The following is a 27,088-nucleotide window of genomic DNA, read 5'->3' on the forward strand; positions in this document are numbered from 1 at the left end:
GGGGTATGAGTACCCACCAAAGAGCACACCGCTTCCTTTCTGAATTTTGAACCAGCTAAGCAGTCAACAGATTAAGGCACATGATGGCCAAAACATCTTTATAAATAATAAAATGCATTTTGGAGGTTGTGACTTGTGTGTCTATGGAAAATGGGCTTTCTGATACGGAACCCCAGGATGTGGTTGACTCACCAGTTGCCAGCAGCTCCGCACCACTGCGGACGTCCCCCTACCAAGGCAGGGCCTTTTACCCTTAAGCTTAGTGCACAGCCCAGGATAGTGATGCTGTCTGAAGGCAGGTCAACTCCAAAGAGGTACAGGTGAGGAAGGAGCAGAGCTAGGCCACTTCCTTCCCTTAACTCATCAATGAGGCAGGTTCCTCCCGGGGGAGGGAGGCATGAGGGGCAGAGGGAAGCCAGGGCTGAGGGATGTCCTTCTACGGAAAAGTAAACATCCAGAGCGAAGACTAGGTTGCCCTCCCATCCCAGCCCACGTATCCATGGTCAAAAATCTCAACTCTGGTTGTATTCATCAGAAGAAAAGAGTGAAAAGACGACTTTGTGGTTTTCATGTTACCCGGAAGTAAAATTTATAATTTTGCAACCTAAGGAGTAGAAACAGGATCAGACTGAGGTACTATGGACAGGTTAATAATGTACCACCCCTTTAAGCTGATATTCTTCAGACCAGCCCCTTGGTGTTTATTTCAAAGCTTCTAAGAGCTTTGGAGGAAGACTCTCGACAAAGTAAGCAGAGGACTTCAGAGGTGAGACAACACCCGTAGGTATCACGAAAAGTTTTCAAATGTAATTCACGTATTTATGCCTTGGTTTCTGTGTGGGGGCATCTTTGCATTTTTGGGGAAAAAGGAAGCTAACAATTTCAAAGCTGGAGATTGTCTTTGGATTTATTAAAAGCGGAGATTTTCTTTGGGTTTATTAAAAGCAATAATTTCAACAAAGCAGAGAAAAGCCAGGAAAGCCCAAGTCAATCTTCCTGCCTCCCTCTTGTTACTGGGAAGCCCAGTACCACCACCTTGGCAGAGTGAGCTTAAAAAATGTTATTTGTGTGTGTGTAATTTTCTGAGCTGAAACGAAGGTTTATCAGTTTTTGTTTATCTAGGTTTGAAGTTCTTTTAAAGAAATCCCTTAGAAAATTTGTCGCACCAAAGGACCTTCTCAAAATAATGCACATGTTCACAAGCTTTCTGCACACTGGCTCACTTGGTTCTTGGACCCGTCCTGAAATTCACTGGTCTCTGTTCTTTGCTCTGTTAACTTCCCATTTTGGACAGTTATTAGGTGGATATCTAGCTTATGCTAAAAATATCTAGGAACAGAGAATCTGCCTTTTTGTTTGATAGGGCAGTCCAACGACAAACGCAGGCAAAGGTAATAAAGTCCTTAGGTTGGGTTGATGTTGGCTGTTTTAGAGTTGAGTAGAACACACACTTGGTTCACACTGAGCTTGTGATCAAGCTCTGATTCACATCTTTTCCCACAGAGTGCTATTAAGTAAGTCAGTGCATCAGCACTGCTTCTCCTCAACATACCCAAACACACTTGTATGGTTGTAGCTCTGTGAACAACTTAACATCCCATATATGTGTGTGTGTGTGTGTATATATATATAAATAGCATATGTATTATATATATTTATATATATATATTTTAAATTGAAGTATAGTTGATTTACAATGTGTTGATTTCTGCTGTACAGCAAAGTGATTCAGTTATATCTATATATATAGATAGATGCTTTTTTTTTTTTGGCTGCATTGGGTCTTCGTTGCTATGCATGGGCTTTCTCTAATTGCAGCGAGCTGGGGCTACTCATTGTTGCAGTGCGCGGGCATCTCATTGCGGAGGCTTTTCTTGATGCGGAGCACAGGCTCTAGGCACGTGGGCTTCAGTAGTTGCAGCACACAGGCTCAATAGTTGCAGTGCACGGGCTCTGGGGTGTGCAGGCTTCAGTAGTTGTGGCACAACGGGCTTAGTTGCTCCGCGGCATGTGGGATCTTCCTGGACCACGGATGGAACTCGTGTCCCCTGCAGTGTCAGGCAGATTCTTAACCACTGTGCCACCAGGGAAGTCCCATATACATTTTTAATACTCTTTTCCATTATGGTTATCACAGCATATTGAATGTAGTTCCCTGTGCTATAGAGTAGGACCTTGTTGTTTATCCATCCTGTATATTATAGTTTGCATCTGCTTACCCCAAACTCCCACACCATCCCTCCCCCACACCCCCTTGCCCTTGGCAACAAGAAGTCTGTTCTCTATATCTGTGAGTCTGTTTCTGTTCCATAGATAAGTACATTTGTGTCATATTTTAGATTCCCCATGAGTGATATGGTATTTGTCCTCTCTTTTTGACTTACTTCACTTAGTATGATAATCTCTGGTTCCATCCATGTTGCTAAAAATGGCATTATTTCATTGTATTGGGTTGGCCAAAAGGTTCGTTCAGTTTTTTTCTGTAAGATGGCTGTAGTAGCACTTAGTTGTCTTTTTTAAATAATTAATTAATTAAATTTTGGCTGAGTTGGATCTTTGTTCCTGCGCAGGGACTTTCTCTAGTTGCGGCGAGCGGGGCCACTCTTCATTGTGGTGCGCGGGCTTCTCATTGCAGTGGCTTCTCTTGTTGCAGAGCATGGGCTCTAGGCGCGCGGGCTTCGGTAGTTGTGGCTCACAGGCTCTAGGGCACAGGCTCAGTAGTGGTGGCGCACGGGCTTAGTTGCTCTGCGGCATGTGGGATCTTCCTGAACCAGGGCTCGAACCCGTGTCCCCAGCATTGGCAAGCGCATCCTTAACCACTGCGCCACCAGGGAAGCCCCACTTAGTTGTCTTTAACTTCACTTGAAATGGCTTTGTTAGACTGTAGTGACAGCTGTCATATCGGTGTGCATTTTAAAAAGTCATCAGGACTTCCCTGGTGGTGCAGTGGTTAAGAATCCACCTGCCAATGCAGGGGACATGGGTTCAAGCCCTGGTACGGGAAGATCCCACATGCCACAGAGCAACTAAGCCCATGCGCCACAACTACTGAGCCTGTGCTCTAGAGCCTGTGAGCCACAACTACTGAAGCCCACGTGCCGAGAGCCCACGCTCCACAACAACAGAAGCCCTGCTTGCTGCAACTAGAGAAAAACACACACACAGCAAGAAAGACCCAACACAGCCAAATAAATTTAAAAAATAAAAAAAATTTTTTTTAAAAATAAAAAAGTCATCAAAATTGGTGAATTTTTGTGTAGCCATTTTAATATTGAAGATCAAAGAAAAGAAAGAACATTTTTCGCATATTATTTCAAGAAAGGTAAAAACACACCGAAACACAAAAAAAGATTTGTGCAGAAGGTGCTGTGACTGACTGAATGTGTCAAAAGTGGTTGCAAAGTTTCGTGCTGGAGATTTCTCGCTGGACGATGCTCAACCATCAGGTAAATCAGTTGAAGTTGATAGCAATCAAATAAAGACATTGAGAACAGTCAACGTTATACCATGTGGGAGATAGCCGACATATTCAAAATATCCAAATCAAGTGTTGAAAATCATTTGCACCAGCTTGGTTATATTCATTCCTTTGATGTTTGGTTTCCACGTAGGTAAAGTGAAAAAAATCTTTTTGACTATTTCCACATGGAATTCTCTACGTAAACGTAATGAAAATGTTCTATTTTTAAAACAAGTTGTGACAGGCAATGAAAAGTGGATACTGTCCAATAATGTGGAATGGAAGAAATTGTGGAGCAAGCGAAATGAACCACTACCAACCACACCAAAGGCCAGTCTTCATCCAAAGAAGGTGATGTTGAGTATATATTGGGATTGGAAAGGAGTCCTCTATGATGAGCTCCTTCCAGAAAACCAAATGATTAATTCCAAATACTACTCCCAGTTAGACCAGCAGAAAGCAGCACGTGATGAAAAGCGTCCAGAATTAGTCAACAGAAAATGCATAATCTTCCATCAGAATAACACAAGACTGCATGTTTCTTTGATGACCAGGCAAAAACTGTTACAGCTTGGCTGGGAAGTTCTGATTCATCTGCCGTACTCACTGGACATTGCACCTTTGGATTTCCATTTATTTAGGTCTTTACAAAATTGTCTTAATGAAAAAAATTTCAATTCCCTGGAAGACTGTAAAAGGCACCTGGAAGAGTTCTTTGCTCAAAAAGGTAAAAAGTTTTGGAAAGATGGAATTATGAAGTTGCCTGAGAAATGGCAGAAGGTAGTGGAACAAAAGGGTGAATATGTTCAATAAAGTTCTTGGCGAAAATGAAAAATGTGTCTTTTATTTTTACTTAAAAACCAAAGGCACATTTTGGCCAACCCAATATATAAACTACATCTTCTTTATCCATTCATTTGTCGATGGACTTTTGTGTTGCTTCCATGTCTTGGCTATTGGAAATAGTGCTGCTATGAACATAGGGATGCATGTATCTTTTTGAATTAATAGTTTTGTCTGGATATATGCACAGGAGTGGGATTTCAGGATCATATGGTAGCTCTTTTTAGTTTTTTGAGGGACCTCCATGCCGTTTTCCATAGTGGCTGCAGCAACTTGCATTCCCACCAACAGTGTAGGAGGGTTCCCTTTTCTCCACACCCTCTCCAGCATTTGTTATTTGTTGACTTTTTAATGATGGCCATTCTGACTGGTATGAAGTGGTACTTCATTATTGTTTTGATTTGCATTTCTCTAATAATTAGCAATGTTGAGCATCTTTTCATGTGCCTGTTGGCCATCTGTACATCTTCTTTGGAGAAATGTCTATTCAGGTTTTTGGCCCATTTTTTCGATTGGGTTGTTTTTTTTATTGTTGTGTTGTATGAGCTCTTTGTATATTTTGGAAATCAAGCCTTTGTAGGCCAAATTGTTTGCAAATATTTTCTCCTGTTCCATAGGTTGTCTTTTCCTTTTGTTTATGGTTTCCTTTGCTGTGCAAAAGCTTGCAGGTTTGATTAGGTCCCATTTGTTTATTTTTGCTATTATTTCTATCGACTTGGGAGACTGACCTAAGAAAACATTGGTACGATTTATGTCAGAGAATGTTTTGTCTATGTTCTCTTCTAGGAGTTTTATGGTTTCATGCCTTCCTTTTAAGTCTTTAAGCCATTTTGAGTTAATTTTTGTGTATGGTGTGAGGGTGTGTTCTAAGTCCATGGATTTACATGTGGCTCTTCAACTTTCCCAACACCACTTGCTGAAGAGACCGTTTCCCATTGTATATTCTTGCTTTCTTTGTCAAAGATTAATTGACCATAGGTGTGTGGGTTCATTTCTGGGCTTTCTATTCTGTTTCATTGATCCATATGTCTGTTTTTGTGTCAATACTATGCTGTTTGATTACTGTAGATTTGTAGTATTGTCTGAAGACTGAGATGGTTATGCCTCCTGCTTTGCTCTTTTCCCTCAGGATTGCTTTGGCAATTCTGGATCTTTTATGGTTCCATATAAATTTTAGGATTTTTTGTTCCAGTTCTGTGAAAAATGTCATGGGTAATTTGATAGGGATCTCGTTAAATCTGTAGATTGCTTTGGGTAGTATGGCTGTTTTAACAATAACAATTCTTCGAATCCAAGAGCATGAGATATCTTTCCATTTCTTTGAATCATTTTAAATTTTCTTTATTAATGTCTTACAGTTCTCAGTATATAAGTCTTTCACCTCCTCAGTCAGGTTTATTCCTTAGTATTTTATTTTTTGGGGTGCAATTTTTTTTTTTTCCTATTTTTATTTATTATTTATTTTTGGCTGTGTTGGGTCTTCGTTTCTGTGCGTGGGCTTTCTCTAGTTGCGGAGAGCAGGGGCCACTCTTCATCGCGGTGCGCGGGCCTCTCACTGTCACGGCCTCTCTTGTTGCGGAGCACAAGCTCCAGACGCGCAGGCTCAGTCGTTGTGGCTCACGGGCGTAGTTGCTCCGTGGCATGTGGGATCTTCCTAGACCAGGGCTCGAACCCGTGTCTCCTGCACTGGCAGGCAGATTCTCAACCACTGCGCCACCAGGGAAGCCCCTGGGGTGCAATTTTAAAAGGTATTTTTTTCTTACATTCCCTTTCTGATAATTCATTGTTAATGTAAAGAAATGCAATTGATTTCTGTATGTTAATCGTGTACCCTGCTACCTTGCTTAATTTAATTTGTTTCTCAGTTCTAGTAGTTTTTGTGTGGAGTTTATAGGGTTATCTATATATAGTATCATGTTATCTGCATATAATGACAGTTTTACCTCTTCCTTTCCAATCTGGATAAATTTTATGTCTTTTTCTTGCCTGATTGCTGGGGCTAGGACTTCCAACACTATGTTGAACAGAAGTGGTGAGAGTGGGCATTCTTGTTCCAGATTTTAGTGGGAAGGCTTTCAGCTTTTCACTGTTGAGTATTATATTGGCTGTGGGTTTGTCATAAATAGGTTTTATTATGTTGAGATATGTTCCCTCTATACCCCCTTTGGTAAGAGTTTTTATCATGAATCGATGATGAATTTTATCAAATGCTTTTTCTGCATCTGTTGAGATGATCACTTTTTTTTTCTTTTGTTAATGTGGTGTATCACATTGATTTTGCATATGTTGAACTATCCTTGTGAACTTGGGATGAATCCAACTTGGTCGTAGTGTATGGTCTTTTTTGTGTATTTGTTGGATTCAGTTTGCTAATATTTTGTTTAGAATTTTTGCATCTACGTTCATCAAAGATATTGGACTGTAATTTTCTTTTTCGGTGGTATCTTTGTCTGGTTTTGTATCAGGGTGGTGGTGGCTTCATAGAATGTCTTTGGGGAGTGTTCCCTCCTCTTCAGTCTTTTGGAAGAGTTTGAGAAGGATCAGTATAATTTCTTTTTATGTTTGGAAGAATTCGCCTGTGAGGCTATCTGGTCCTGGTCTTTTGTTTGTAGGGAGCATTTTTAAATTACAGATTCTATTTCACTTCTAGTGACTGGTCTGTTCAAATTATTTTTTCTTGATTCAATTTTGGTGGACTGTATGTTTCTAGAAACTTGTCCATTTCTTCTAGGTTGGTAAATACGTTGGCATGTAACTGTTCATAGTATTATTCTTTTATGTTTTTTTGTATTTCTGGAGTATTGTTTGTTATTTCATCTTTTTCATTTCTTATTTTGTCTATTTGGGTTCTCTCTCTTTTCTTCTTGGTGAGCCTGGCCAGACGTTTGTCAATATTGTTTACCCTTTCAAAAAAATCACCTCTTGACTTTAATTTCTATTTATTTCCTCTCTAATCTTTATTATTTCCTTCCTTCTGCTGACGTTAGGTTTTTGTTGTTCTTCTTTTTCTAATTCTTTTAGATGGTAGGTTAGGTTGTTTATTTGAGATTTTTCTTGTTTTGTGTAGAAGACCTGTGTCACTATGAACTTCCCTCTAAAAACTGCTTTTGCTGCATCCCACAGCTTTTGTATGGTTGTCTTTTCATTGTCATTTGTCTCAAGGTATTTTTTAATTGATAATTTCCTCTTGATTTCAACACTGACCCATTCGTTTTTTTATTAGCATGTTGTTTCTTTCTCATTTCATTTTCTGTGGTTGATTTCCTAGTTTCATGCTGTTGTGGTCAGAAAAGATGCTTGAAATAATTTCTTTACTATTAGATTTGTTGAGGCTTGTTGTGTGCCCTAGTATGTGATCAATCCTAGAGAGTGTTACATGTGCATTTGAAAAGAATGTGTATTCTGGTTTTTTGGGGTGTAATATCCTGAAAATATCAATTAAGTCTAACCGTTCTGTTGTATCCTTTAGGATCTCTGTTGCCTTATTGATTTTCTGTCTCGAGGATCTGTCCATTGATGTGAGTGGGGTGTTAAAATCTCCTACCATTATTGTATACCCATCAGTTTCTCCCTTTATTTCTGTAGTATTTGTTTTATGTATTTGGGTGTTCCTATATTAGGTGCATATACATTGACGAGTGTAATATCCTCTTCTTGTATTGATCCTTTTATCATTATATAGTGTTCTTCTTTGTCTTTATGGCCTTTAAGTCTGTTTTGTCTCATATGAGTATTGTGACCCCCTCTTTCATGTCATTTCTGTTTTGCATGAAATATCTTTTTCCATCCCCTCAGTTTCAATTTATATGTGTCCTTTGCCCTAAAGTGGGTCTCTTGTAGGCAGCATATTGTAGGTTCTTATTTTTTTAATCCAACCTGCCACTCTGTGTCTTTTGATTGGAGCATTTAGTCCATTGACATTTTTTTTTAATATTCTTTTTATTTTACTTTTTATTTTTTGGCTGTGTTGGGTCTCCGTTGCTGTGCACGGGCTCTCTCTAGTTGCGGTGGGTAGGGGCTACTCTTCGTTGTGGTGCGTGGGCTTCTTATTGCAGTGGCTTCTCTTGTTGTGGAGCATGGGCTCTAGGCACGCGGGATTCAGTAGTTGTAGCACACAGGCTCAGTAGTTGTGGCTTGCAGGCTCTAGAGTGCAGGCTCAGTAGTTGTGTTCCAAGGGCTTAGTTGCTCTGCGGCATGTGGGATCTTCCCAGACCAGGGATTGAACCTGTGTCTCCTGCATTGACAGGTGGATTCTTAACCACTGTGCCACCAGGGAAGTCCCTAGTCCACTGAAATTTAAGGTAATTAGTGATAGATACGTATTTATTGCCATTTTAAACCTTGTTTTCCAGTTGATTTTGTGTTTCTTTTTTTGCCTTTTGTGGTTTGATTTCCTCTTATTTTATGCTTTTGTTCTCTTTTTGGTTTTGTGAATCTGCTGTATGTTTCTGATTTGTGGTTACCCTGTTTTTCAAGCATGTTAACCCCTTCCTATATCTACTTGCTTTAGACTGATGGTCATATAGGCTCAAATACATTCTAAAAAAAAATAATAATCAGCATTTTCTTACTCTCCTCCTCTACATTTTATGATTTTTATGTCCTCTTTTACATCTTCATGTTCATCCTTTTGCTGTTCATTGCGGTTATCACTTTTAAAAAAGTAAAAAAAAATTTTTTTTCCTTTTTAATCTGTATACTGGCTTATTTAAGTGATTTGCTTTTCAGTTGTGATTTTTCTCTTTCCTATATCTTCTTGCTTCTTTTCTATTTAGAGAAGACCTTTCAATATTTCTTTTAGGATAGGTTTAGTATTGCTGTATTCTTTTAGACTTTTCTTGTCTGAGAAATTATTTATCTCTCCTTTTATTCTAAATGATAGTCTTGCTGGGTGGAGTATCCAAGGTTGCAGATTTTTCCCCTTTCAGGATTTTGAATATATCTTGTCTCTTCCTTCTGGCCTGCAACATTTCTATAGAGAAATCAGCTGATAGCCTTGTGGGGGTTCCCTTATAATTAATTCTTTGCTTTTCTCTTGCTGCCTTTAGAATCCTCTCTTTAACTTTTGCCATTTTAATATGTTTTAGTTTAGGTCTGTTTGGGTTCATCTTGTTTTGGAACTTTGGTGCTTCCTGTACCTGGATATCTGTTTCCTTCTTTAGGTTTGGGAAGTTTTTAGCCATAATTTCTTTTAATACATTTTTGATCACCTTTTCTTTTTCTTCTCCTTTTGGAATCCCTATTATTTGTAGGTTGGCATGCTTTATATTATCCCATAGATCTCTTGTATTGCTTTCATTTTGCTTTTTTTTTGCTATTCATTGACTTTAGCTCAGTTTTTGTCTTGGTGAATGAGTTTTCTAATTTTTCTTGGCTCCTGTTTATAGTTTCTGGTTCCTTTTTACAACAATCTGCATTTCTGTCAATAGCCTTTCTTAATCCCTTCATTATTTTTATTATCTCCTTTTGAACTCTGTGTCTGTTAGACTGAAGAGGTCTGTTTCATTGTTGTTCTTTCAGGGGAATTCTCTTGGTCTTTTAACTGGGAGTGTTCCTCTGCTCCTCAGTTTTATTTTATTTTGTTTTTATATTTTTCTCCCATTGGGAGGGTTGTCGTTTCGTTTTGTTTATGGTTTCCTTTGCTGTGCAAAAGCTGTTTTTTTTTAAAGTATTTATTTTGCTGTGTTGGGTCTTAGTTGCGATACGTGGGATCTCTGTTGCGGCATGCAGGATCTTTCGTTGCAGTGCACAGGCTTCTCTCTAGTTGTGGCGTGTGGGCTCTAGAGCGTGCAGGCTCAGTAGTTGCAGTGTGTGGGCTCTCTAGTTGTGGTGTGTGGGCTCCAGAGCGTGCATGCTCAGTAGTTGCAGTGTGTGGGCTCTCTAGTTGTGGTGTGTGGGCTCAGTAGTCGTGGTACACGAGCTCTCTAGTTGTGGTGCACGGGCTATAGAGCACACAGGCTTAGTTGCCCCATGGCATGTGGGATCTTAGTTCCCCAACCAGGGATTGAAATCGTGTCCCCTTCATTGGAAGGTAAATTCTTAACCACTGGACCACCAGGGAAGTCCCTCTCACTTTTACTTTTATTTCCCTTATTCTGTGAGTGTTGGAGAAAAAATTACCTACTGTGGTCTTGGAGGGCTATGTTTATGTGGCAGTGTCCCTGTGCAGCTTGTGTGGGTTTAATATTTTTGGTGTGAGGACTGTTTAGTGGATGCCTGCCAGTGTTTCCTCAGCCTGTGCTGGCTGTTATCCCCTTGACAGGGATGTGCAGAGGTGGGAGCTGGTGCCCTCTCCTGGAGCCCCCAGCAGTGGTGGTGGCAGCAGTTCGTGCCTGCTCTTGGAGCCCATGGCAGTGGTGGCGGCTGGCATCAGCTCCTGGAGTCCAAGGAGGCAACAGCTGGTGGGCACTCCTTGAGCTCGTGGGGGTGGTGCCCTGTTGGCTGCGTGTGTGTGGAGAGAGAGGCTGCTGTGGTGGGCCCCGGCCCTCCCTTTGTGCACCCAACAATGGTGCCTTGCCTCTGTGGTGGGTCCCAGCTCCCTCTGTGTACCCTCCTGTTTGCGGTTGCATCACACTCCAGCCCCTTCAGGCTGTCCCCGCACGGCTGACCCCAGTCCTCTCCCCAGGTCTGTCCTCTGAAGCCTGAGCTTCAGCACCCAGACCCCACCCATCCTTGCAGATGTACGTCTCAGGCTGGGGAGTGCCAGGCAGCAGCACAGACCCTCTGTGCGGGTCTCTCTCCATTGTGCCTGCCACAAGCTGGTTGCTGCACTGTCCTCTGAGTCTCTGAAACTCCCCCTCTGTCGTGGCTGATCTCTGCCAGTGAGGGGCCTTCCCAGGGTACACGAACTGTTAGTCTTTCATAGCTCCCTCCCAGGGACTCAGGTACTCTCCTCTCTCTCGTTTTTTTCTTTTTTCCTACCCAGTTATGTGGAGATCTTTTTTTTTTTTTTGCGGTACACGGGCCCCTCACTGTTGTGGCCTCTCCCGTTGCGGAGCACAGGCTGTGGACGCGCAGGCTCAGGGGCCATGGCTCACGGGCCCAGCCGCTCCGCGGCATGTGGGATCTTCCCGGACCGGGGCACAAACCTGTGCCCCCACATCGGCAGGCGGACTATCAACCACTGCGCCACCAGGGAAGCCCCTGGAGATCTTTCTTGCCCTTTCAGAATTCTGAAGTCCTCTGCCAGCTTTCAGTAGGTATTCTATGAGAATTGTTCCATGTGTAGATGTGTTTCTGATGTGTTTGTGGAAGGAGGTGATCTCCACATCCTTCTACTCTGCCATCTCGATCATCCCCCCTCCCATATCTTTTTAACATTAAAAAAAGTCAGAGCATAATTAACAATACAATATTATACATAGATTTTAGGTGTTCAGTCTGATGACTTTTAACAGCTGTATACATTACTGTAATCACTACCCTAAAGAAGACACAACATTTCAATTCACTGAAGTTTCCTTGTGCCCCTTTCCAGTCAATTCTCAACCCCATCTCCAGTTACCATAGGTCACTTTTGTCTGTTCTTTGAGTCACATAAATGGACTACTTTTCAGCACACTTCCTATATGCAGCACAATGTATAGCTCTGGGGAAGCCAATTCACCTTCCTGTGTCTATTGCCTTACTAGACACACACCTTTTTGTTCAAAGCTGTAGTGAAGATGTGTTTAAATAATGTACGTGAAGGTGTTTTGAAATAAATGTGAAACATATAATGTTTAAACTAATACTACAAATTTACAAATTAGAAAGACCATTTACCTAAAAGTTTTAAAATATTGTTAATATAATGTGAATTTTTAAAAAAAAACTGCATTGGTACAAAGTAGGTTTGAACTAGCAGATTGTCAATCTGTGAATACTACTTGGCTTCATATAATCAAGTAATTTCCTTACCATGTACCACTTATGAAGCACTGACTAGGTGTCAGGCACTCTTCTTAGCATTTTACTTAAGCATATTAAGTCACTAAATCCTGGTAAAAATTTAATAAAAACAGATACAGAGAAGCAATTTTGCTAAGAAGTAGCATGCTGGGATTCTTGATCGAGTCAGTATTCTTAAACTTTGTGCAACAGCAACCACATCTACAGCTAAAGAGTAATTATCCTAGTTTGTTGCATGGATAGTAACTGTAGTTCCAATTCCTTTTATACTATGAATTCTTACTATATTCCACATTTATTAAACATCTCGTGTATAAAATGACAAGGATACAAAGGTGAGTTGCCAGATTTTTAAGACTAAAATCTATTACTGCACAAGAAATGTTAGCCATGTGACAGGGTATACCATCTGTGAATTCAGAGGTGAGATTAATGTGGAAATTAAGGAAACACTCCCATTACCATTGCAACAAAAAGAATAAAATACCTAGGAATAAACCTACCTAGGGAGACAAAAGACCTGTATGCAGAAAACTATAAGACACTGATGAAAGAAATTAAAGATGATACCAACAGATGGAGAGATATATACCATGTTCTTGGATTGGAAGAATCAACATTGTGAAAATGACTGTACTACCCAAAGCAATCTACAGATTCAGTGCAATCCCTATCAAATTACTGATGGCATTTTTTACAGAACTAGAACAAAAAATCTTAAAATTTGTATGGAGACACAAAAGACCCCAAATAGCCAAAGTGGTCTTTTTTTTAAATTTTATTTTATCTTTATTTATTTATTTTTGGCTGCATTGGGTCTTCCTTGCTGCATGCAGGCTTTCTCTAGTTGCGGCGAGTGGGGGCTGCTTTGTTGTGCACGGGTTTCTCATTGCGGTGGCTTCTCTTGTTGCAGAACATGGGCTCTAGGCGCATGGGCTTCAATAGTTGTGGCATGTGGGCTCAGTAGTTGTGGCTTGCGGGCTCTAGACCGCAGGCTCAGAAGTTGTGGCGCTTGGGCTTAGTTGCTCTGCGGCATGTGGGATCTTCCCCGAGCAGGGCTCGAACCCGTGTCCCCTGCATTGGCAGGCGGATTCTTAACCACTGCACCACCAGGGAAGTCACCAAAGTGGTCTTGAGGGAAAAAAAACGGACCTGGAGGAATCAGACTCCCTGACTTCAGACTATACTACAAAGCTACAGTAATCAAGACAATATGGTACTGGCCCCAAAACAGAAATATAGATCAATGGAACAGGATAGAACGCCCAGAGATAAACCCATGCACCTATGGTCAACTAATCTATGACAGAGGAGGCAAGGATATACAATGGAGAAAAGACAGTCTCTTCAATAAGTGGTGCTGGGAAAACTGGACAGCTACATGTAAAAGAATGAAATTAGAACACTCCCTAACATCATACACAAAACTAAACTCAAAATGGATTAGAGACCTAAATGTAAGACCAGACACTATAAACCTTTTAGAGGAAAACATAGGAAGAACACTCTTTGACATAAATCACAGCAAGATCTTTTTTGATCTACCTCCTAGAGTAATGGAAGTAAAAACAAAAATAAACAAATGGGACCTAATGAAACTTAAAAGCTTTTGCACAATAAAGGAAGCCGTAAAGAAGATGAAAAGACAACCCTCAGAATGGGAGAAAATATTTGCAAACGAATCAGTGGACAAAGGATTAAACTCCAAAATATATAAACAGCTCATGTAGCTCAATATTAAAAAAACAACCCAATCCAAAAATGGGCAGAAGTCCTAAATAGACATTTCTCCAAAGAAGAGATACAGATGGCCAAGAAGCATGTGAGAAACTGCTGAACATTGCTAATTATTAGAAAAATGCAAATCAAAACTACAATGAGGTATCACCTCACACCAGTTAGAATGGGCATCATCAGAAAATCTACAAACAACAAATGCTGGAGAGGGTGTGGAGAAAGGGGAACCGTCTTGCATTGTTGTTGGTGGGAATGTAAATTGATACAGCCACTATGGAGAACATTATGGAGGTTCCTTAAAAATGTAAAAATAGAATTACCATATGACCCAGCAATCCCACTACTGGACATATACCCAGAGAAAACCATAATTCAAAAAGACACATGCACCCCAATGTTCATTGCAGCACTATTTATAATATCCAGGACATGGAAGCAACCTAAATGCGCATTGACAGACGAATGGATAAAGAAGATGTGGTGCATATGTACAATGGAATATTACTCAGCCATAAAAAGGGATGAAATTGGGTCATTTGTAGAGACGTGGATGGATCTAGAGACTGTCATACATAGTGAAGTAAGTCAGAAAGAGAAAAACAAATATCGTATATTAATGCATATATGTGGAAGTTAGAAAAATTATACAGATGAACCAGTTTGCAGGGCAGATATTGAGACACTGATGTAGAGAAGAAACGTATGGACACCAAGGGGGGAAAGTGGTGGGGGTTGGTGGTGGGATGAATTGGGAGATTGGGATTTTCATATATACATTAATATGTATTAAATGGATAACTAATAAGAACATGCTGTATAAAAAAATAAAAAATTCAAAAAAATAGATAAACAACAAGGACCTACTGTATGGCACAGGGAACTATATTCAATATCTTTTGATAAACCTTAATGGAAAAGAATCTGAAAGAGAATATATACATATTCATAAAATGGAATCACTTTGCTGTACACCTAAGACTAACATAACAATAAAAAAAAAAACCATACAATTTAAAAAGATACCTGTAAAGCAAATGTGACTTCACCCCCAACCTCACAAAACCATCTCCTCTGGGCCCCATATACAGAGAAATTCTGGAGCTTCCACTAGTATAGTGCTATGAGGCTATGGAAAGGAAGGCACAGTCTGCTAAGTGGGGATTAAGGGAGAGCTTCCCAGAGGATGTGTCTTTTAAGTTGTTTAGTGAGGTGAATGGGGAGTGAAGCACAATCTGGAGGAAGACAGGTGGAAACAATACAGGGTGAGAAATCCTCGAGGGAGTCAAAAATCAACTGAGAAAATCCAACAGGACAGGAATGTGAGGAGCAAAGAGGAGTGGTGTGGGATGGTATAGGGCCATGATAGGCCATGGGAAGAAGATGGGATTTAATTTCACAGGAAATAGGAAATGGCTGTTTTTAACAAATCAAATTTTTTTAACAAATCAAATTTTTAACAAATCAAATTTTGTGATTAAAAAAAAAATCTTCACAGTGGATCAGAGACTTCTGATTGCGAGAGAGCAAAGAATAACTTAAAACCCTTGCTCTTACACAGACAAGATGGTTGAGTAGAAGGATCTTGAGCTCACCTCCTCACACAAGAAACACCAAACTTACATCTAACTTCTGAACAACCATCAAAAGAAAGACTGGAACCTACCAAAAAAGATATTCTACATCCAAGACATAAACAAGAAACCTATGAGACTAGTAGGGGCACACTCACGATATAATCAAATCCCATACACCCCCTAGATGGACAACCCACAAACTGGAGAACAATTATATCACAGAAGTCCTCGCACAGGAGTGAGAGTTCTGAGCCCCACGTCAGGCTCCCAAGCCTGGGGGTCCAGCAACAGGAGGAGCCCTAGAGCATTTAGCTTTGAAGGCCAGTGGGGATTGAGTGCAGGAGCTCCACAAGACTGGGGGAAACAGAAACACCACTTTTGGAGGGCACACAGAAGGTTTCGTATGCACCAGGACCCAAGGCAAAAGCAGTGATTTCATGGAAGCCTGGGCCAGACTTACCTGCTGGTATTGGAGGGTCTCCTGGGGAGGTGGGGGTAGCTGTGACGACCTGTGGTGACAACACAGTTAGTGGCAGAGGTAATTTGCAATATTCATCAGTGTGAGATCTCCTGGATGCCACCATTTTGGCACTAAGGCCTGGCCCCATCCAATAGCCTGTAGGCTCAAGTGCTGGCATGCCTCAGGCCAAACAATGAACAGGGTGGGAACACAGCACAATCCATCAGTAGACAGGCTGCCTAAAGACTTCCTGAGCCCACAGCCAATTCTAGGCATGGCCCTTGCCACCACAGGGCCAAGAACCAGCTACACCAGTGGACAGGCACCAAGCCCTTCCACCTGTAAACCTTGCACAAGCCTCTAGACCAGCCTCACCCACGATGGGCCAGACACCAGAAGCAAGAAAACTACATTCCAGTTGCCTGCAGAACTGAGTCTGCAACACAGATCAGAACCTACTGCGAGACCAGTTGGGACAGACAGGTGGAGGCTAAATGATATTTTACTGAACAACCAATGGATTACTGAAGAAATCAATCAAAGAAGAAAAGGAAATAAAAGGAATCCAAATTGGAAAGGAAGAAATAAAACTGTCACTGTTTGCAGATGTCAAGATACTGTATATAGAAAATTCTAAAGATGTGACCAGAAAACTATTAGAGCTTTTCAATGAACTCGGTAGAGTCACAGGATACAAAATATAAAGAAATGTATTGCATTCCTGTAAACTAACAATGAGCTATCAGAAAGAGAAATTAAGGAAACAATCCCATTTACCATCGCATGAAAAAGAACAAAACACCTAGGGATAAACCTACCTAAGGAAGCAAAAACTGGTATTCCGAAAACTATAATATGCTGATGAAAGAAATCAAAGATGACACAAACAGATGGAAAGATATACCGTGTTCTTGGATTGGAGGAATCAATATTGTCAAAATGACTATAATACCCAAGGCAATCTACAAATTCAATGCAATCCCTATCAAATTACCAATGGCATTCTTTACAAAACTAGAACAAATATGTTTTTAAATTTGTATGGAAACACAAAAGACCCTGAATAATGAAAGTAATCTTGAGAAGGAAAAACAGAGCTTGAGGGATCAGGCTGTCTTCAGACTATACTACAAAGCTACAGTAATCAAAGCAGTATGGTACTGGCACAACAACAGAAATACAGATCAATGGAACAGGATAGAAAGCCCAGAAATAAACCCATTCACTTATGGTCAATTAATCAACAGTAAAGGAGGTAAGAATATACAATAGAGAAAAGGCAGTCTCTTCAATAAGTGGTGCTGGGAAAACTGGACCAGTACAGGTAAAAGAATGAAACTAGAACATTCTCTAACACCACACAAAAAAATAAACTCAAAATGGATTAAAGACCAAAATTAAATTCCTAGAGGAAAACATAGGCAGAACACTCTTTGACATAAACCACAGCAGTATCTTTTTAGATCTGTCTCCTAGAGTAATGGAAATAAAAACAAAGATAAACAAATGGGACCCAATTAAACTTAAAAGCTTTTGCACAGCAAAGAAAACCATAAACAAAATGAAAAGACAACCCACAGAATTGGAGAAAATATTTTCAAATGATGTGACCAACAAGGGATTAATTTCCAAAATATACAAACAGCTCATACAGCTCTATATCAAAAAACAAAAAGACCAAACTCAAACAACCCAATCAAAAAATGGGAGAAGACCTAAATAGACATTTCTCAAAGAAGACATACAGATGGCCAACAGGCACATGAGAAGTGCTCAACTGGCTAACTGTTAGAAAAATGGAAATCAAAACTACAAGGAGATACCACCTTACACTCATCAGAATGGCCATCATTAAAAAGTCTGTAAATAATAAATGCTGGAGAGGGTGTGGAGAAAAGGGAATCCTCCCACACTATTGGCGGGAATGTAAATTGGTGCAGCCACTATGGCGAACAGTATGGAGTTTCCTTAAAAAACTAAAAATAGAGCTACCATATGATCCAGCAAACCCACTCCTGGGCATATATAAGGGGAAAACTCTAACTCAAAAAGACACATGTACCCCAATGTTCATATCAGTATATTTACAATAGCCAAGACATGGAAGCAACCTAAATGTCCATTGACAGATGAATGGATAAAGAAGATGTAGTATATATGTACAATAGAATATGACAAATATATTAAAAAGAATGAAATAATGCCATTTGCAGCAACATGGATGGACCTAGAGATTATCATACAAAGTGAAGTAAGGTAGACAGATAAGGAGAAATATGATATCACTTATATGTGGAATCCCACCCCCCAAAAATTAATGATACACATGAACTTATATACAAAACTGAAACAGACCCACAGACATAGAAAACAAACTTATGGTTACCAAAGGGGAAAGTGAGGGGTATAAATTAGGAGTTGGGATTAACATATACACACTACTGTGTATAAAATAAGTAATCAACAAGGACCTATTGTATAGCACAGGGAACTCTACTTAATATTCTGTAACAACCTATATGGGAAAAGAGTCTATAAATGAGTGACTACATGTATATGTATAACTGAATCACTTTGCTGTACACCTGAAACTAACACAACACTGTAAATCAACTATACTTCAAAAACGAAAGCCCTTGACCCCTAAAAATACCTGGAAATGCTGGATAAAAATGAAATAAATTTAAGGACATAGCTGAGTTTACAAGGAAGAAAAGGCAATCATGAAGTGACATAACTAATAGGAAATTAAAAACAGGGGCATCAACACTGGTACTAATTCTTTGGCCACTCTGGGAAAGTTGCTATCTCTGTAATTAAGGGTCTTAGGTTTTAATATGTCTGTGAATTGATCAAAACAAGCTATTTCCACCAACACCACCCTAGACACATAAAGACAGAATCTGTAAAGGTCTGCACATACTAGTGAAGCATGGGCTAAAAAGTTTCCTAAGGATTTGAAGCCCTAAGACTGTACCTCAGCCAGGCTTGGGCTTCAAGGTTACTTTTCCTACCTGATCTAGGAATCCCTAAAAAATCCCCAAGCATAACATAAAGTAAAAATTGGTTCTTGGGCAGATGATATCTCTAAGGGCTCCTGGTCAAACTCAAACTCAGTCTACAGGGATGTTTCCACAACCTAGTCCACAAATTTTTCTCAGAACAAAAAAATAAGTCCCTTGAAAGATGAGCTCACAAAGAATTGGGAGACGTGCAAAGAAATCATAATCAAAAGTCAGAAGATCAAACGAATACCAGGTTTAGACACCTAAAGTGAGAAAACACACCAACGCTCTGAAATAAAATAAGTGTTTATAATTGTTAAAACGGAAGAAAATATTAAGGGACTGGTTAAATAGACTATGATACAGTCAAGAATAGAGTGAGTGAATTAGAATGCAGAGCTGATAAAATATTACAGAAAGAACACAGCTAAAGTGATGAAAATAGGAGAAAGAGTTAAGGGGCAGGATAGGCTGTAAACAATGTGAATTCCATTAGAGCAGAGTATGTGCTTTGCTCACTGAAGTATCCTGAATGCCTAGAACAGTGTCTGGCATAGGTGGTGCTGAATATCAGTTAAATCAAAGTCCAGCAATTATTAGAGGTAAGGAGAGAATGGGGAAAAGGCAATATTTAATGAACTAAGAATTTTTTTTTTTCGTTACGCGGGCCTCTCACTGTTGTGGCCTCTCCCGTTGCGGAGCACAGGCTCCGGACGCGCAGGCTCAGTGGCCATGGCTCACGGGCCCAGCCGCTCCGCGGCATGTGGGATCCTCCCAGACCGGGGCACAAACCCGCGTCCCCTGCATTGGCAGAAGGACTCCCAACCACTGCGCTACCAGGGAAGCCCAAGAATTTTTTTTACAATCAATAAAAGGCATGAATATTTATAATCAGTTGAATCCATTATGTCATTATGAAGACATAATGACTATAGGACTTCTTCACCCACTATAAATGAGAAAATTGGACTTAGTATATTAATCAATTGTTTTCATAAATTGGGCAATAGGTATTACAGGATTATGACCCTAGAGAGACGGCAAATAAGGAGGGCAAGCCCTATGAATTTCTTCCCAAAGCAGTTTCCCAAATTATAGCAAAGGAGGGGGAGTCCAAATAGTCCAGTACTATCGCTGGGTTGAGGAGACACAGACTGAAGTTTCAAGGAAGCTAGAATTTGCTAGCAAAGTACTGGAGACGAAGGAGCTATGCAGAGACAGAGCTCCAGTGTTCTGCTCAGGGGTCCTTGAGTCTTAGTTGAATACTAGTCTGCATGTGTAGGATGAAACTTCATGAAGCTAGAGAAAGAACAGCTGTGGTGTAAAGAACAGTTACATAAGCTGAATCACTCTAAGAGCTCACACAGGCCTGGGAGTCATTCATGCATTCAGCAGACAGAGGGGACAGATCTTGTTGGATACATGGCACACTCAGTGGAGACCTTAGATGCTTCAAAGCTTAGTATTGGGGATAAAGGAACCCTAGAGTAAAAGCTACCCTAGACCTGGCCCCCAAAGCCTAAAACCAAGCCTACAAAGATCAGGCTGATCTTCAAGTAACTTAATTGCCCAACAAAACAAAGTTCAAAACTCTTTAAAGGTCTATAATAAAATACAGTTTATAAGGATGTTTAATTCCCAATGTACCGTATCCAATAAAAGAAAATGACAAGATAGAAGCAGGAAACTGTGATACATAACTAAAAGAGACATTGACCAATAAAAACTGATCCAGTAATGACAGAGATAATTGAATTAGCAAAGAAGGATGTTAAAACAGCTTTTATAAACATTATAAATATGCTCAAGGATATAAAGAAAAACATGAATATAATGAGGAGGAAAATAGAATATATATATAAAGATCCATATGGAGTTTCTAGAGGTGAAAAAATATGGTGTCAAACATAAAAAATTTACTGGGTGGGATCAATGGAAGATTTGACAAAGCAGAAAATAGAGGTAAACTTGAAGAAGCAGCAATAGAAGGTATACAAAATGAAGCATAGAGGGAAAAATGACTAAAAGTCATAAACAAAATTAGAAAATATCTTGAACTAAATGAAAGTGAAAACACAACATATGAACTTTGTGGGATGCAGCTAATACAGTGCTTAAAAGAAAAATTACAGAATTAAAATACTCACTAAAATAAGAGAGGTCTTAATTCTGCCTACCCTAAGGTAGGAAAAAAGCAAGTTAAACCCAAAGAAGAAGGAAGAATAATGAAAGAGTACAAGTCAATGAAATAGGAAATGAATGAACAAAAAAGAGATTAATCAATGAAAGTAATAACTAGTTCTTTGAAAAATTGATAAACTTCTAGTTAGACTGATGATAAAAAAAGAGCACAAATTACCAATATCAGGAATGAAAGAGGATATTACTAGGGTCTTTCATGCAAGATGTTAAAAGGATAAGGAAATACTGTCAACAACATAATGCCAGTGTATTTGATAACTTAGATGAAGCGAACAAATACCTTGTGTGACACAAATTAGCAAAACTGATTAAAGAAGAAATTAAAACCTAAAAATCCCTATAACAATTAAAGAAACTGAATTCATAATGAAAAACTTTTCTTCAAAGATAACTTAAGGCACAGATGACTTCACTAGTCTGCCAAACAGTTAAGGAAAAAGTAATATCAATCCTACACAAAAGCTTTCAGAAGACAGAGGTGGAAAGACTTCTGAATTTATTTTATGAAGCCAGTATTATTACCCTGGTACCAAAGCCAGAAAAAAAGAAATTATAAGAAAACAGTACAGCAATAACCATCACAAACATAGGTGAGAAGATCTTTTAACAAATATTAGCAAATGGAACTCAGCAATATACAAAAAGGATAATAGACTGTGAGCAAGTGGGGTTCATTACATTAAATGAAGGTTGGTTGACCAGTGGAAATCCATTAATGTAATTAACTATATGAATGAATTAAGGAGAAATAAACATGTGTATCTCAATAGATGCAGATTAATTAATTAAATAAGCATCAACAAAATTCAATCCATTCATGATTTAGAAGAAAGAAGAAAAAAACTCTCCCGGTAAACAACGGATAAAAGGAAACTTCCTCAATATGATAAAGATTATCAATAAAAACTTACAGCCAACGTCATAGTAATGCTGAAGGACCAAATGCCTCCATGGTGGAGATCAAAACAAAGATGTCCACTCTCATCACTTCTATTAAACATTATAGCAGAGGGTCTAGTCAACACAATAAGGCAAGAAAAGGCATAAACTTAAAAATACAGAAATGAAATATATTTGTAGACTATAAAATCAGGTACATAAAAACAATTACAAGGAATCTACAAAAAAAAGGTACTAGAACAAGTGAGTAAATTTAGCAAGTTCTATAAATAAAATTCAATTGCATTTCTACAAACTAGCAGCAAACAAGTGAAAGCAAATTTTAAAAATACTTTTATAATAAGTCAAGAACCTGAAATGCTTAGGATAAATTGACAAAAATCTAAGTAAAGATAAGACTGACAAAAACTTCTCAACCAGAAGATCAAGACCATAAGAAAATGAAATACTGGGGGAGGTAATGGTCAACCTACACTCAACAATCAAGACCGAGGGCAAAGAACTGAGACCAAGATGGCAGAGTAAAAAGACCCTGAACTCACCTCTCACAAGCACACCAAAATCACAACTCTCCGCAGAACAACGACTGAAGAAAAAGACTGGAACCTACCAAAAAAGGTATTCTACATCCAAGACATAAACAAGAAACCTATGAGACTGTAGTAGGGGCACACTCACGATATAATCAAATCCCATACCCCCTGCCCCCACCCCCAGATGGGCAACCCACAAACTGGAGAACAATTATATCACAGAAGTCCTCGCACAGGAGTGAGAGTTCTGAGCCCCACGTCAGGCTCCCAAGCCTGGGGGTCCAGCAACAGGAGGAGGAGCCCTAGAGCATTTAGCTTTGAAGGCCAGAGGGGATTGAGTGCAGCAGCTCCACAGGACTGGGGGAAACAGAAACTGGGGTCCCAGAAAGAGAAGAGAGAAAGGGTCAAGAAAATATTTGAAGAGAAAAAAGCTGAAAACTTCCCTAACATGGGAAAGGAAACAGTGAACCACATCTAGGAAGTGCAGAGTCCCATACAGGATCGAACTAAAGAGGAACACACCAAGATACATTGTAATAAAAATGATAAGAATTAAAGATAAAGGTAGAATACTAAAAGCAGCAAGGGAAAAGCAACAAATAACATACAAAGGAATCCCCAGAAGACTATCAGCTGATTTTTCTGGTGAAACTCAGCAGGGCAGAAGGGAATGGCACAATATATTTGATGAAAGGAAAAACCTACAACCAAGAATACTCTACCCATAAGGCTCTCATTGAGATTTGACAGAGAAATCAAAAGCTTTATAGAAAAACAAAAGCTGAAAGAATTCAGCACCATCAAACCAGCTTTATAACGAATGTTAAAGGAACTTCTCTAGGCAAAAAAGAAAAGGCCACGACTAGAAACAAGAAAATCATGGAATGAAAAACTCACTGGTAAAGCAAACATACAGTAAAAGTAGGAAATCATCCACAAAGAAAGCTAGTATGCAGGTTAAAAGACAAAAGCAGTAAAATCATCCGTATCCACAATAAGCAGTTAAGGGATACAGAAAACAATTAGATGTAAAATATGATATAGAAAACAGTAATTGTGAGTGGAGGAGAGTACAAATGCAAGGTATTTAAATGCATTTGAAATAAAGAGATCAGCAATTTAAAACAAAAACGTATATATACAGAGAGAGACTTCTATACAAAAACCTCAAGGTAAACAAAAACCAAATATCTAAAATAAATATACACACAAAAAGGAAAAAGGAATCCAAACACAACACTAAAGAGAGTCATCAAATCACGAGAAGAGACCAAAGTAAGAAAGGCGAAAAAAGACCTACAAAAACAAATCCAAAACAATTAACAAACTGAAAATAAGAACACAAATATGGATAATCACCTTAAATGTAAATGGATTATATGGTCCAAACAAAAGACACAGACTGGGTGAATGTGTGTATATTTATATTCGTGTATATGCTGCCTACAAGAGACTCATTTTAGATTTAGAGACATAAACAGACCAAAAGTGAGGGGATGGAAAAGGTATTCCATGCTAATCGAAATCAAAAGAAAATTGGAGTAGCAATACTTATATCAGACAAAACAGACTAAAGACTGTTACAAGAGACAAAGAAAGACCCTATATACTGATGAAGAAAAAGCAGGACACTACATAATGATAAATCCAAGAAGATATAATAATTGTAAACACAGACGCACATCAATATATATGGCAAATGTTAACAGACATAAAAGAAGAAGTTGACAATAACATGATAATAGTGAGGGCTTTAAAACCCTACTCAGATCAATGGCCAGATCATCCAGACAGAAAATCAATACAGAAACAAAGGCCTTAAATAACACATCAGAACAAATGGACTTAACTGATATTTATAGAGAATTCCACTTGAAAGCAGCAGAATACACATTCTTCTCAAGTGCACATGGAACATTGTCCAGGACAGATCACATGCTAGACCACAAAACAAGCCTCAGTAAATTTAGGAAACCTGAAATCATATCAATCATCTTTTCTGATGAAAACACTATGAGATTAGAAATCAACTACAAAAAACCCCTGCAAAAACCATAAACATAAGTAGGCTAAAAAACATGCTAATAAACCACCAATGGGTCACAGAAGAAATCAAAAAGAGAATTAAAAAAAATACCTAGAGACAACTGAAAATGAAAACACGATGATCCAAAACCTATGGGATGCAGGAAAAGCAGTTCCCAGAGGGAAGTATTTAGAGATACAAGCTTACCCTAAGCAACAAGAAAAACCTCAAATAAACAACCTGAACTTACACCTAAAGCAACTACAGAAAGAAGAACAATCAAAACTCAAAGTCAGTAGAAGGAAATATATAAAAACGGAGCAGAAATAACTGAAAGAGAAATGAAGAAAACAATAAAAAGGATCAATGAAACTAAAAGCTGGAGCCTTCTAAAGATAAACAAAATTGATAAACCTTTAGCTAGATTCATCAAGAAAAAAAGGGAAGTGGGCCCGAATCAATAAAAGGAGAAATGAAAAGCAGGAGTTATAACCACCACCACAGAAATACAAAGAATGTTAAGAGACTACCTAGAGCAACCACATGCCAATTAAATGGACAACCTAGAAGAAATAGACAAATTCTTAGAAAGGTACAATCTTCAAGACTGAACCATAAAGAAATAGAAAATATGAACAGACGAATTACCAGTACTGCTGTTGAGTCAATAATTTCAAAAGTCCAGAACCAGGGAGTTACTTGGTAGTCTAGTGGTCAGGATTTGGTGCTTTCAACCCGTGGCCCGGGTTCAATCCCTGGTCTGGGAACTGAGATCCTGCAAGCTGCGTGGTGCAGCCAAAAATAAAACCAAAACAAACAAACAAAATAACCAAAAAAACTCCAGGACCAGATGGCTTCACAAGTGAATTCTACAAAACATTTAGAGAAGAGTTAACACTTACCCTTCTGAAATTATTCCAATAAATTAGAGGAAGGAACACTTCTGAACTCATTTTATGATGCTACCATCATGCTGATACCAAAACCAAACAAAGATACCACAAAAAAATAAAATTATAGGCCAATATATTCAATGATGAACATAGATGCAAAAATCCTCAACAAAATACTAGCAAACTGACTCCAACAATACATTAAAAGGATCATATACCATGATCAACTGGGATTTATCCCAGGGATGCAAGGATTTTTCATATCTACAAATCAATGAATGGGATACACCACATTAACAAATTGAAAAATAAAAACCATATGATCATCTCAATAGAGGTAGAAAAGCTTTTGATAAAATTCAATACCCGTTTATGATAAAAACTCTCCACAATGTGAGCACAGAGGGAACAATCCCAACATAATAAAGGCCATATATGACAAATCCACAGCTAACATCATACTCAATGGTGAAAAGCTGAAAGCATTTTCTCTAAGATTAGGAACAAGACAAGGATGTGCACTCTCACCACTTTTATTCAATATAGTTTTGGAAGTACTAGCCACAGCAACCAGATGAGAAAAGGCAATAAAAGGAATCCAAATGGGAAAGAAGTAAAACTGTCATTGTTTACAGGTGACACAATACTATATATACATAGAAAATTCTAAACATGCCACCAGAAAACTGCTAGAGCTCATCAATAAATGTAGTAAGTTTGCAAGATACAAAATTATACAGAAACCTGTTGCATTCCTACGCACTAACGACAAAATACAGAAAGAGAAATTTTAAAAAACAATCCCATTTATGATTGCATCAAAAAGAATAAAATACCTAGGAATAAACCTACCTAAGGAGGCAAAAGAGCTGTACTCTGAAAACTAATGAAAGAAACTGAAGACAACACAAACAGATGGAAAGATATACCGTGTTCTTGCATGGGAAGAATAAATATTGTTAAAATGAGCATACTCCCAAGGCAACCTACAGATTCACTGCAATTCCTAAAAAATTAGAAATGGCATTTTTCACAAAACTGGAACAAAAATTTTAAAAGCTGTATAGAAACACAAAAGACCACAAACAGGCAAAACAATCTTGAGAACGAAGAATGGAGGAGATATCATGCTCCCTGACTATACTACAAACCTACAGTCATCAAAACAGTATGGTACTGGCACAAAAACAGACACACAGATCAATGGAACAGGATAGAAAGCCCAGAAATAAACCCATGAACTTATGATCAATTAATCAACAGTAAAGGAGGTAAGAATATACAAAAGAGAAAAGATAGTCTCTTCAATAAATGGTGCTGGGAAAACTGGACAGTGACATGTAAAAAAATGAAATTAGAATATTCTCTAACAGGATATACAAAAATAAACTCAAAATGAATTAAAGATCTAAATGTAAGACCAGATATTATAAAACTCCTAGAGGGAAATAGAGGCAGAACATATTTTTACATAAACCGCAGCAATGTTTTCTTGGATCCGTCTCCTAGAGTAATGGAAAGAAAAGTAAAACTAAACAAATAGGACCGAATTAAATTTAAGTTTT

Source organism: Neophocaena asiaeorientalis, unplaced genomic scaffold, assembly GCF_003031525.2.
Source record: "Neophocaena asiaeorientalis asiaeorientalis breed wild unplaced genomic scaffold, Neophocaena_asiaeorientalis_V1.1 scaffold154, whole genome shotgun sequence".
Taxonomy (NCBI): domain Eukaryota; kingdom Metazoa; phylum Chordata; class Mammalia; order Artiodactyla; family Phocoenidae; genus Neophocaena; species Neophocaena asiaeorientalis.